Here is a 12067-nt window from a genome sequence, read left to right as displayed (position 1 = left end):
TCAGGTCAGGCAGAGGTCAGTAATCCAGAGATGGGGCAAAGGTACAGGATGGCAGGCAGGCTCGTGGTCAGGTGCAGACAGAGTGGTCAGGCGGGTGGGTACAGGGTCAGAACAGGCAAGGGTCAAAAACCAGGAAGACGAGAACAGAGACACTGGGGAAAAGCAGGAGCTGAGACAAAAAACGCTGGTTGGCTTGACAAACAACACGAACTGGCAACGGACAAACAGAGAACACAGGTATAAATTCACAGGGGATGATGGGGAAGATGGGCGACACCTGAAGGGGGGTGGAGACAATCACAAAGACAGGTGAAACAGATCAGGGTGTGACACATGCAACAATTTCAAAGATTTTACTGAGTTACAGTTCATAGAAGGAAATCAGTCAATTGAAATAAATTCATTAGGCCCTAGTCTATGGATTTCACATGACTGGGCAGGGGCACAGCCATGGGTGGGCCTGGGAGGGCATAGCCCACCCACATGGGAGCCAGGCCAGCCAATCAGAAAGAGCTTTTCCCCACAAAAGGGCTTTATTACAGACAGAAATACTCCTGAGCACCCCCCCTCCCGATCCTTGTACGATCCCGCAGGTGAAGAAGTCGGATGTGGAGGTCCTGGGCTGGCGTGGTTACATGTGGTCTGCGGTTATGAGGCCAGTTTGATGTACTGCCAAATTCTATAAAACGACGTTGGAGGCGACTTATGGTAGAACAATTAACATTAAACTCTGGCAACAGCTCTGCTGGACATTCCTGCAGTCAGCATGCCAATTGCACGCTCCCTTAAATCTTGAGACATCTGAGGTATTGTGATGTGTGACAAAACTGCACATTTTAGAGTGGCCATTTATTGTCCCCAGCATAAGGTGCACCTGTTTAATGATCATGCTTTTTAATAAGCTTATTGATATGCCACACCTGTCAGGTATATGGATTATCTTGGCAAAGGATAAATGCTCACTAAATGGATATAAACACATTTGTGCACAACATTTTAGAGAAATACGATTTTTGTACGTATGGAACATTTCTGGGACCTTTTATTTCAGCTCATGAAAAATGGGACCAACACTTTAAATGTTGTTTTTATATTTTTGGTCACTTTCTATAAACTGACATTATTGGTCATTAACCAATCCCAGCCCTCCTTTAGGATTGTACATTCAGCAAATCACCAGTAGAGGGAGCTCCCTTTCCATCCATTTTCCCAATCTCTGTGGTGGTGGTGTTGGTGGGGGTCAAAAGATTGATCATAACTTCAAAATTAGTAAGAGAGCCCACTCTAGAAATGTGTGGTACTTGTAGAGTATTTTGTTCCAAACATATACGGTTGTAAGAAAATGAAGGACAGCAAAACCATCTTGATTGTAAGACTCTTTACTTTCGTATCCGGCAGCAGAGTAGGAGACAATATAGCAGCAATGAAGCAGTGTAGCCATGTTCCTAACTCTGGGTCCAGTAGAGTAGACTGAACCAAGAGCTGAGTTTGCCCTCAGCTGTTGTAGTGTTTTACCTCTTTGATCTATGCCCCAACCTGAAGAACCATTTTAAGCATTAGCATGCCCATGTTCTAAATGCATGTTAATTGATTTGATAGTTCCTGTCACACCAAACTTGATTCCTCACCATCACTGGGTGTGGTGACACCTTCTCCAAATGAATAACCTTATAACACAAATCTACATTTTACACGGTTCATGGATCATAGGGCCTTACATGAGGCATGTTTAAGTTTAAAAAGAGCCTAAAATGTCCACTTTCAACATGATCTCCTCAAAAATGGTTTGTGATAGAAATCTGAGATACCAAAAATATTTTACGTCCATGCTCACATGAAATCGCTCTTATCGTTTAAAAGGGGCTTGAAGAATTGATTCTTAAAGAATTTAACTTATAAATGCCTTCTGAGCTTAGTTCCACTGTCATACCCCATCAGAACCCAAAATAGAAGCTTGTTTTACTCCAATGTTTGTAAACAAAGTAAATGTAAACAAATACTGTACAGCCTAAAAACATGGTCAAAACTATTATCTTGATATCATGGATGGTCAGTCCTTGCATCCATACCTCTGTCTATGAATTTGATAGTAGTACATTTCTCCAGCCCCATCCCTCAGCTTTTTAAATAAACAAGGGGGAATGCTTTGTTATTGTTTCTACTGCTGATTGACACTTTAAATAAGATGGGAGGCCAACTAAATAAACACTTGAATTTTCTCACAATTTACAATTTGGAGAGATGGGCTGAATGATCCATGAATTTAGTCATTTCCTATGAGCACGTATTTTATGAGGAGGCAAATACAATTTTCACACAATCACCAAAAAACAGAACACAGATTTCTGTGACTTTCAGTCCAAAACCCCAGTCCTAGATTCAAAATATTTTATTTGTTAGGCCAAGCAATTGACCTAATGCAATTTTTGGCACATGTCAAGGCTGGTCTTGGGCTGATTTAAATGTGTAAAGCCAGGCGCAGCTAGCTCATCAGCATTAGGTTAATCTAGGTCATTAAGAGGTATGCCAGTCCATCATTGTTTACATTGTGTCTTTGAAGCAGTTGGCTTCTCAATGAATCACCTACCTATTTACAGTGTTATGCATTGGGGCGAATGGAATGGGCAGAATAAAAGGCAAGCAGATCTCTAATCTAGACAAATGCCAAGAACTGTTAACACTGTCTATTAGCACTTCATCTAATGACAAACCAGATTTCCATTGTGTCTTTGCATCTCATGTTAATCACCTTTTGATATTGGTATTTGGGTCAAGATCACAAGAGCACAATGATGCTAGACCCGCCTAGATAACATTCCAAACCTTAATTTCCCACATTTCTCATCAGGACATCTACAGCAGTGGTTGCACCATTTTGGAGAGCACACCCTTTTCTCAAATATCCCAGAAATACACATTAGACATGACACCATATATGGAATTGCAAGAAAATTAGCTTTAACACTGCAAAATCTTCAGTGCACCCAATGACAAAATGTGAAGAATTGCAGTAAATAAGGGGCAGAGGAGGAGCGGGATATTCCCCAATGCTGGATGGGGGGCCTGAGTGAGTGTCACAGGAAGTCCAAGAAGATCATCATGGACCTCAGCCACCCGAGCCAAGGTCTGTTCACCCTGCTCCCATCTAGAAGGCGGAGACAGAACAGGTGCATCAAAGCTGGGACCGAGAGACTGGAAAATAATCTCCAGGCCATCAGACTGTTAAATAGTCACCACTAGCTGGCCTCTGCCCAGTACCGTACCCTGAACTTTAGTCACTGTTACTAGCCAGGTACCACCCTGCACCTTAGAGACTGCTGCCCTATATATACACTACCGTTCAAAAGTTTGGGGTCACTTTGAAATGTCCTTGTTTTTGAAAGAATTTTTTTTTTCTCCATTAAAATAACATCAAATTGATCAGAAATACAGTGTAGACAATGTTAATGATTGTAGCTGGAAATGTCTGTTTTTTTATGGCATATCTACATAGGCGTACAGAGGCCCATTATCAGCAACCATCACTCCTGTGTTCCAATGGCACGTTGTGTTAGCTAATCCAAGTTTATAATTTTAAAAGGCTAATTGATCATTAGAAATCCCTTTTGCAATTATGTTAGCACAGCTGACAACTGTTGTTCTGATTAAAGAAGCAATAAAACTGGCGTTCTTTAGACTAGTTGAATATCTGGAGCATCAGCATTTGTGGGTTTGATTACAGTCTCAAAACGGCCAGAAACAAAGCACTTTCTTCTGAAACTTGTCAGCCTTTTCTTATACTGAGAAATGAAGGAAATGCCATGCAAGAAATTGCCAAGAAACTGAAGATCTGGTACAATGCTGTGTACTACTCCCTTCACGGAATAGAGCAAACTGTCTCTAACCAGAATAGAAAGAGGAGTGGGAGGCCCCGGTGCACAACTAAGCAAGAGGACAAGTACATTAGAGTGTCTAGTTTGAGAAACAGATGCCTCACAAGTCCTCAACTGGCAGCTTCATTAAATAGTACCCACAAAAAAACAGTCTCAAAGTCAACAGTGAAGAGGCGACTCCGGGTGTTCCTCTGTCCAGTGTCTGTGTTCTTTTGCCCATCTTAATCTTTTCTTTTTATTGGCCAGTCTGAGATATGGCTTTTTCTTTGCATCTCTGCCTAGAAGGCCAGCATCCCGGAGTCGCCTCTTCACTGTTTGTCGTTGAGATTGGTGTTTTGCGGGTACTATTTAGTGAAGCTGCCAGTTGAGGACTTGCGAATATGACATTTTTTTGATAACCTTATTTGCATAAGTCTTCTGACCCTTTGCTATGAGACTCAAAATTAAGCTCATGTGCATTCTGTTGCCATTGATCATTCTTGGAATTGTCAGTAGAGCTCAGAGACAGGATTGTGTTAAGGCACAGATCTGGGAAAGGGTACCAAAACATTTCTGTAGCATTGAATGTCCCCAAGAGTGGCCTCCATTTTCTTAAATGGAAGAAGGTTGGAACCACCAAGACTCTTCCTAGAGCTGGCCGCCCTGCCAAACTGAGCAGTAGGGAGAGAAGGGCCTTAGTCAGGGAGGTGACCAAGAACCCGATGGTCACTCTGACAGAGCTCCAGAGTTCCTCTGTGGAGATGGAAGAACCTTCCAGAAGGACAACCATCTCTGCAGCACTCCACCAATCAGGTGGAAGCCATTCGCCAGTATAAATGCACATGACATCCCACTTGGAGTTAGCCAAAAGGCACCTAAAGGACTCTCAGACTATGAGAAACAAGATTCTCTGGTCTGATGAAACCAAGATTGAACTTCTTGGCCTGAAATACAAGTGTCACGTCTAGATGAAAACCTGCCACCATCTCTACAGTGAAGCATGGTGGTGGCAGCATGATGCTGTGGAGATGTTTTTCAGTGGCAGGGACTGGGAGAGTGCTCAGGACCTCAGACTGGGGTAAAGGTTTGCCTTCCAACAGGACAACTACCCTAAACACACAGACAAGACAACGCAGGAGTGGCTTCGGGACAAGTCTTTGAACATCCTTGAGTGGCCCTGCCAGAGCCCGGACTTGAACCCGATCTAACATCTCTGGAGAGACCTGTAATAGCAGTGGAGTGACACTCACCATCCAACCTGACAGAGCTTGAGAGTATCTGCAGAAAAAAATGGGAGAAACTCCCTAAATAAAGTGTGCCAAGCTTGTAGCGTCCTACCCAAGAAGACTCAAGGCTGCCAAAGGTGCCAAAGGAGCTTCAACAAAGTACTGAGTAAAGGGACTGAATACTTATGTAACTGTGATATTTCGGTTTTATTTATTTACTTCATTTATGCTTTGTCATTATGGGGTATTGTGTGTAGATTGGTGAGGGAATAAAAATATATATATTTTAGAATAAGGCTGTAACGTAACAAATGGGGAAAAAGTTAATAAATGCATTTCTATAGTTTCCAAATTCGGTGCCTTTTTTTGCACTTGCAAAGTTTTGGCACATTCATTCCGTGTAGACAGGGTTTAGAGGGAGGCGTAGATGATGCGTCTCTATTGGTCAACCCGTTTTGGAGTAACAGTTCATCATTATTTATATCCGAGCTAGCAGCTTTTAAAACAATGACCAGCACAACTACAGTGCATTCGGAAAGTATTCAGACCCCTTACTGTCTACATTTGTTCTTGCCATGTGCATTCTATTACAGACACCTTGTAGCAACTGATAATGTAATAAAATGCCAATAATGTATCAAATGCTGATAACGTAATAAATTACTAATATCATAATAAATACTTTGAACACATAACAAATATGCAAAGAGAAACAACAGTCCATCACTACTTGAAGACATAAAGGTCAGTCAATCCGGGAGATTTCAAGAACTTTGAAAGTTTCTTCAAGTGCAGTCGCAAAAACCATCAACCACTATGATGAAACTGTCTCTCATGAGGACCGCCACAGGAAAGGAAGACCCAGAGTTACCCCTGCTGCAGAGGATAAGTTCATTAGAGTTAACTGCACCTCAGATTGCAGCCCAAATAAATGCCTCACAGAGACAACATCAACTGTTCAGAGGATACTTTGTGAATCAGGCCTTCATGGTCGAATTGTTGCAAAGAAACCACTTTTAAAGGACACCAATAATAAGAAGAGACTTGCTTGGGCCAAGAAACACGAGGAATGGACATTACACTTGTGGAAATCTGTCCTTTGGTCGAATGAGTCCAAATTTTAGATTTTTGGTTCCAACCGTGTCTTTGTGAGACACATAGTAGGTGAACGGATGATCTCTGCATGTGTGGTTCCCATCATGAAGCATGGTTGAGAAGGTGTGACGGTGTGGGGTGCTTTGCTGGTGACATTGTCAGTGATTTATTTAGAATTCAAGGCCCACTTAACCAGCTTGGCTAGCACAGCATTATGTACGATAGACCATCCCATCTGGTTTACGCTTAGTGGGACTGTCAAACCCTGATCTGTTTCACCTGTCTTTGTGCTTGTCTCCTCCCCCCACCAGGTGTCTTCCATCTCCCCTCATTATCCCCTGTGTATTTATATCTGTGTTCTCTGTTTGTCTGTTTTGTTCGTCAGGCCAATCAGTGTTTTTCCCCTTGCGCCTGTCATTTTAGTTTTCCCAGTTTTGACCATTCTGCCTGCCCTGACCCTGAGCCTGCCTGCCATCCTGTACCTTGCCCCACCACACTGGATTATTGACCTCTGCCTGCCCTGACCCTGAGACTGCCTGCCATTCTGTACCTTTTGGACTCTGATCTGGATTATTGACCTCTGCCTGCCCTTGAACTGTCGTTTTGGCTGCCCCCTATTCTAGTAATAAACTTTTGTTACTTTGACACTGACTGCATCTGGGTCTTGCCTAAAACGTGATAGTATGAACTGGCCTAAAATGTGATAGCACGAACTGGCCATGACCGACAAAGCAGACTCAGACCAGCTCCACAATGCTATCTCCCTGCGAGGAGCCACCATTGGATGACACGAGGAGTTACTGCAATGTCTTATGGAGTGACTCCATACCCTGGCAGAATCCCATGACCAAGCGTTTGACTCTTTGCTGGAGCAATTCCGCGGATTCCCCACTGGGCAGCGGGTCACACCCGTAATCTCCCAGCCTACCCCAGTGTCCCGAGAACCCTGCTTACCTCCTCTGGAGCGCTACGCTGGAGAATCCAGAACCCGGCTTTTCTCTCCCAGTTCTCCCTCATTTTTGAGCTGCAGTCTTCTTCGTTTCCCTCAGACCGCTCGAGGATAGCGTACATCATAATGCTGATGTCCGCGAGGGCACTCACCTGGGCTAGGGCGGTGTGGGAGCAACAGTCCACCATCTGCCTCATTCTAGAGGAGTTCGTGGGGGAAGTTTGGAAAGTGTTTGATTCACCGTTGTCCGGCAGAGAGGCTGCTCGTAAGCTGCTCCAGCTACGCCAAGACTCCCATAGTGTGGCAGACTACGCAATGGATTTTCGCACTTTGGCAGCTGAGAGTGCCTGGAACCCGGAAGCATTGTTTGAAATGTTCTTTCACGGATTTTCGGAGGTGGTCAAAGATGAGCTTGCATCCCGGGAGCTGCCCATGGACCTTGACTCCCTCATAGCCTTGACCATCCGGATCGATGGGCGGCATCGAGAACCCTCCTTCCCCTCGATTCCCTCCTTTCCTCTGAAGAATCCCAGAGACCCCCCTGAGTGAACCCGACGTCACCTGAATTCTGTCGGGAATCAATGAGGGCTGCCGACTCATCTCCTTCGGAAACCAGGCACCTGGGCAGGGCTAGATTGACTCCAGCTGAGCGCTTACGTCGACATCACACCCAGAGCTGTCTATATTGTGGAGCTACGGGACATTTCGTAGCTACATGCCCATTAAAAAACAGGATCATCTAGAATCAAATCAGGGGCGAGTACTCTGGTGGGCCTTATGGAGAACTTTACTTCTCCCCTTACTCGCACCCCTTTCCTTTCCATGCCATCCTGCTGTGGGGGAACCAGTCAAAATCTCTCCGGGTAATCATCGAGTCTGGGGCCGATGAGAGTTTTTTTTGGACGCTACCCTGACTTCCAAGCTGGGCATCCCCACTCAGCCCCTCTCCATTCCCATGGACATTAGAGCGCTCTAGGCCGGGTCTCTCACAATACCACTCGCATCAACCTACAGGTGTCAGGGAACCACAGCGAGGCAATCAATTTTATGCTGATTAAGTCTCCTCAGGTTCCCGTGGTATTGGGATTCTCTTGTCTCCAGCCACACAATCTTGTCTCAGACTGGACTGCTGGTTCCATTATAGGCTGGAGCCCATTCTGCCACGCCCGTTGTCTGAAGTCAGCGCAGCCTGCCATGGGACATCTTCCTGTGGGCTCGGAAGTTGCCCCGGACCTCTCCGCCATTCAAGCGGTGTACCAGGATCTCCGTGAGGTGTTCAGTAAGGCCCGGGCCACTTCGCTTCCGCTGCACCAACCCTATGACTGTGGGATTGACCTTCTCCCAGGATCCACTCCGCTCCGGGGACAACTGTACTCTCTGTCGGGTCCGGAGACCAAGGCTATGGAGACCTACATTGAGGACTCCATAGCTGCAGGGTTCATCCGTCCTTCTGCCTCCCCTGCCGTGCATCGACTAATGGGGCCTGAACAACATCACAGTGAAGAACCGCTACCCTCTACCACTCATGTCCTCGGCCTTTGAGCCGCTCCAGGGGACCACCATGTTCTCCAAGCTGGACCTACGAGTGGAAGACAAGTGGAAGACTGCCTTCAACATGGCCAGCAGTCACTACGAGTATCTGGTCAGGCCATTTGGCCTTACCAACGCCTCAGCTGTGTTCCAGGCTCTGGTTAATGATGTTCTCCGTGACATGTTGAACCGGTTCATCTTCGTCTACCTCGACGACATCCTCGTCTTCTCCCACTCCGCCCAAGCACACGTGCTCCACGTTTGACAGGTTCTCCAACGCCTCCTGGAGAATCAGCTTTTTGGGAAAGTGGAAAACTGTGAATTCCATTGCTCCACCATCCGCTTCCTGGGTTACATCGTCACTGCAGGGTGTGTGCGGATGAATCCCGGGAAGGTGAGAGTAGTGGTGAATTGGCCCCAGCCTACGTCCAGGGTGCAGCTGCAATGTTTCCTGGGATTCGCCAACTTTTATCGCCACTTTAGCTGGGGTTACAGCACCTTGGCTTCCACCCTGTCTGCACTCACCTCTCACAAGGATCCATTCACGTGGTCCCCAGCTGCTGACCGGGCGTTCCGGGATCTCAAAAACTGTTTCACCACAGCTCCCATCTTGGTTCATACTGACCCGTCCCACCAGTTTGTGGTGGAGGCCGAGGCATCGGGTGTCGGAGTGGGGGCTGTCCTGTCCCAGCCTCAAGTTACATCCCTGCGCGTTCTTCTCCCAGTGCCTCAACGTCACTGAGAGGAACTACAAAGTGGGAAATTGTGAGCTTCTCGCGGTGAAAATGGTGTTGGAGGAGTACCCGCAAAACACCAGTCTCAACATCAACAGTGAAGGGGTGACTCCGGGATGCTAGCCTTCTAGGCAGAGTTCCTCTGTCCAGTATCTGTGTTATTTTGCCCATCTTAATCTTTTATTTTTATTGGCCAGTCTGAGATATGGCTTTTTCTTTGCAACTCTGCCTAGAAGGCCAGCATCCTGGAGTCGCCTCTTCATTGTTGACGTTGAGACGGGTATTTTGCGGGTGCTATTTAATGAAGCTGCCAGTTGATGACTTGTGAGGCGTCTGTTTCTCAAACTAGACACTAATGTACTTGTCCTCTTGCTCAGTTGTGTGCCGGGGCATCCCACTCCTCTTTCTATTCTGGTTAGAGCCAGTTTGTGCTGTTCTGTGAAGGGAGTAGTACACAGCGTTGTACGAGATCTTCAGTTTCTTGGCAATTTCTCACATGGAATAGCCTTCATTTCTCAGAACAAGACGAGTTTCAGAAGAAAGTGCTTTCTTTCTGGCCATTTTGTAATCGAACCCACAAATGCTGATGCTCCAGATATTCAGCTAGTCTAAAGAAAGCCAGTTTTATTGCTTCTTCAATCAGCACTAGTTTTCAGCTGTGCTAACATAATTGCAAAAGGGTTTTCTAATAATCAATCAGCCTTTTAAAATGATAAACTTGGATTAGCTAACACAACGTGCCATTGGAACACAGGAGTGATGGTTGCTGATAATGGGCCTCTGTACACCTATGTAGATGTTCCATAAAAATGTGCCGTTTCCAATAGTCATTTACTACATTAACAATGTCAACACCGTATTTCTGATCAATTTGATGTTATTTTAACCTTAACCCTAACCTTAACCATTCGGAATTAATGCCTACATTTAAGTTTAACCCTAACCTTAAGCATTCGGTAGGGATGCCCAAACTTCAGTTTTTGTTTAAACATTTGCAGAGTTTAATTGACAGTAAAGCTCTGGCCCACATGGCATAATTAAACATCAAGCCATGGCATAATTCTGTGACAGCTAAAATATGACAACACATGACGCAATTCTGTAAACTTCTGGCCCTACTTTGGCCACTGTGTTAACTAACCTCCAGACGAGCTTCAATGCCATACAACTCTCCTTCCATGGCCTCCAACTACTCTTAAATGCAAGTAAATCTAAATGCATGCTCTTCAACCGATCGCTGCCCGCACCTGCCCGCCCGTCTAGCACCACTACTCTGGACGGTTCTGACTTAGAATATGTGGACAACTATAAATATCTAGGTGTCTGGTTAGACTGTAAACTCTCCTTCCAGACTCACATTAAGCATCTCCAATCTAAAATTAAATATAGAATCGGCGCCCTATTTCGCAACAAAGCATCCTTCACTCATGCTGCCAAACATACCCTCGTAAAACTGACTATCCTGCCGATCCTTGACTTTGGCGATGTCATTTGCAAAATAGCCTCCAACACTCTACTCAGCAAATTGGATGCAGTCTATCACAGTGCCATCCGTTTGGTCACCAAAGCCCCATATACTACGCACCACTGCGACCTGTATGCTCTCATTGGCTGGCCCTCGCTACATATTCATCGCCAAACCCACTGGCTCCAGGTCATTTATAAGTCTTTGCTTGGTATAACCCTGCCTTATCTCAGCTCACTGGTCACCATAGCAGCACCCACCCGTAGCACGCGCTCCAGCAGGTATATTTCACTGGTCACCCCCAAAGCCAATTCCTCGTTTGGCCGCCTTTCCTTACAGTTCTCTGCTGCCAATGACTGGAATTAATTGCAAAATTCACTGAAGCTGGAGACTCATATCTCCCTCACTAACTTTAAGCACCAGCTGTCAGAGCAACTCACAGATCACTGCACCTGTACATAGCCCATCTGTAAATAGCCCATCCAACTACCTCATCCCCATACTGTTATTTATTTATTTCTCTCCTATGCACCCCAATATCTCTACTTGCACATTAATCTTCTATCACTCCAGTGTTTAATTGCTAAATTGTAATTATTTCACCACTATGGCCTTACCTCCTTTATCCTACCTCATTTGCACACACTGTATATAGACTTTTTTTGTATTATTGACTGTATGTTTGTTTATTCCATGTGTAACTCTGTGTTGTTGTTTGTGTCGTACTGCTTTGCTTTATCTTGGCCAGGTCGCAGTTGTAAATGAGAACTTGTTCTCAACCAGCCTACCTGGTTAAATAAAGGTGAAATAAAAATAAAATACAATTTCAATTTCAATTTCAATCCATGGCATAATTCTGTTATTGCAGTTACGCCACGGGTTTGCATTTTACTTGGAGATTGGGTTGATAAGATCCCACCTTGTCTAGCATATTTTGTTTTGTTGACATTTGTGACACATTTTCCGTTTCTATCTGGTCTGCAGTGACATTTTTTTATCCGCCTACTTTACTTATATTCAAAAAGTTTGGATGGAAACCTGGTTAGTGAATTATTCTTTTTCGCATTCATTTAACATTAATTTGCTCTTGCCATTCAAAATGAATTCCATGCAATATGATTTATTTAGATGTCAATACTTTTGGGTTATTGTTTTGCTTTCAATATCATTATTATCTTTGTTTGCAATAATAAGAATGTTGTTCTCAAATTCAAACG

Source organism: Salmo salar, chromosome 01, assembly GCF_965601325.2.
Source record: "Salmo salar chromosome 01, fSalSal1, whole genome shotgun sequence".
Lineage (NCBI taxonomy): Eukaryota > Metazoa > Chordata > Actinopteri > Salmoniformes > Salmonidae > Salmo > Salmo salar.
Note: the sequence above shows the minus strand (reverse complement) of the source record.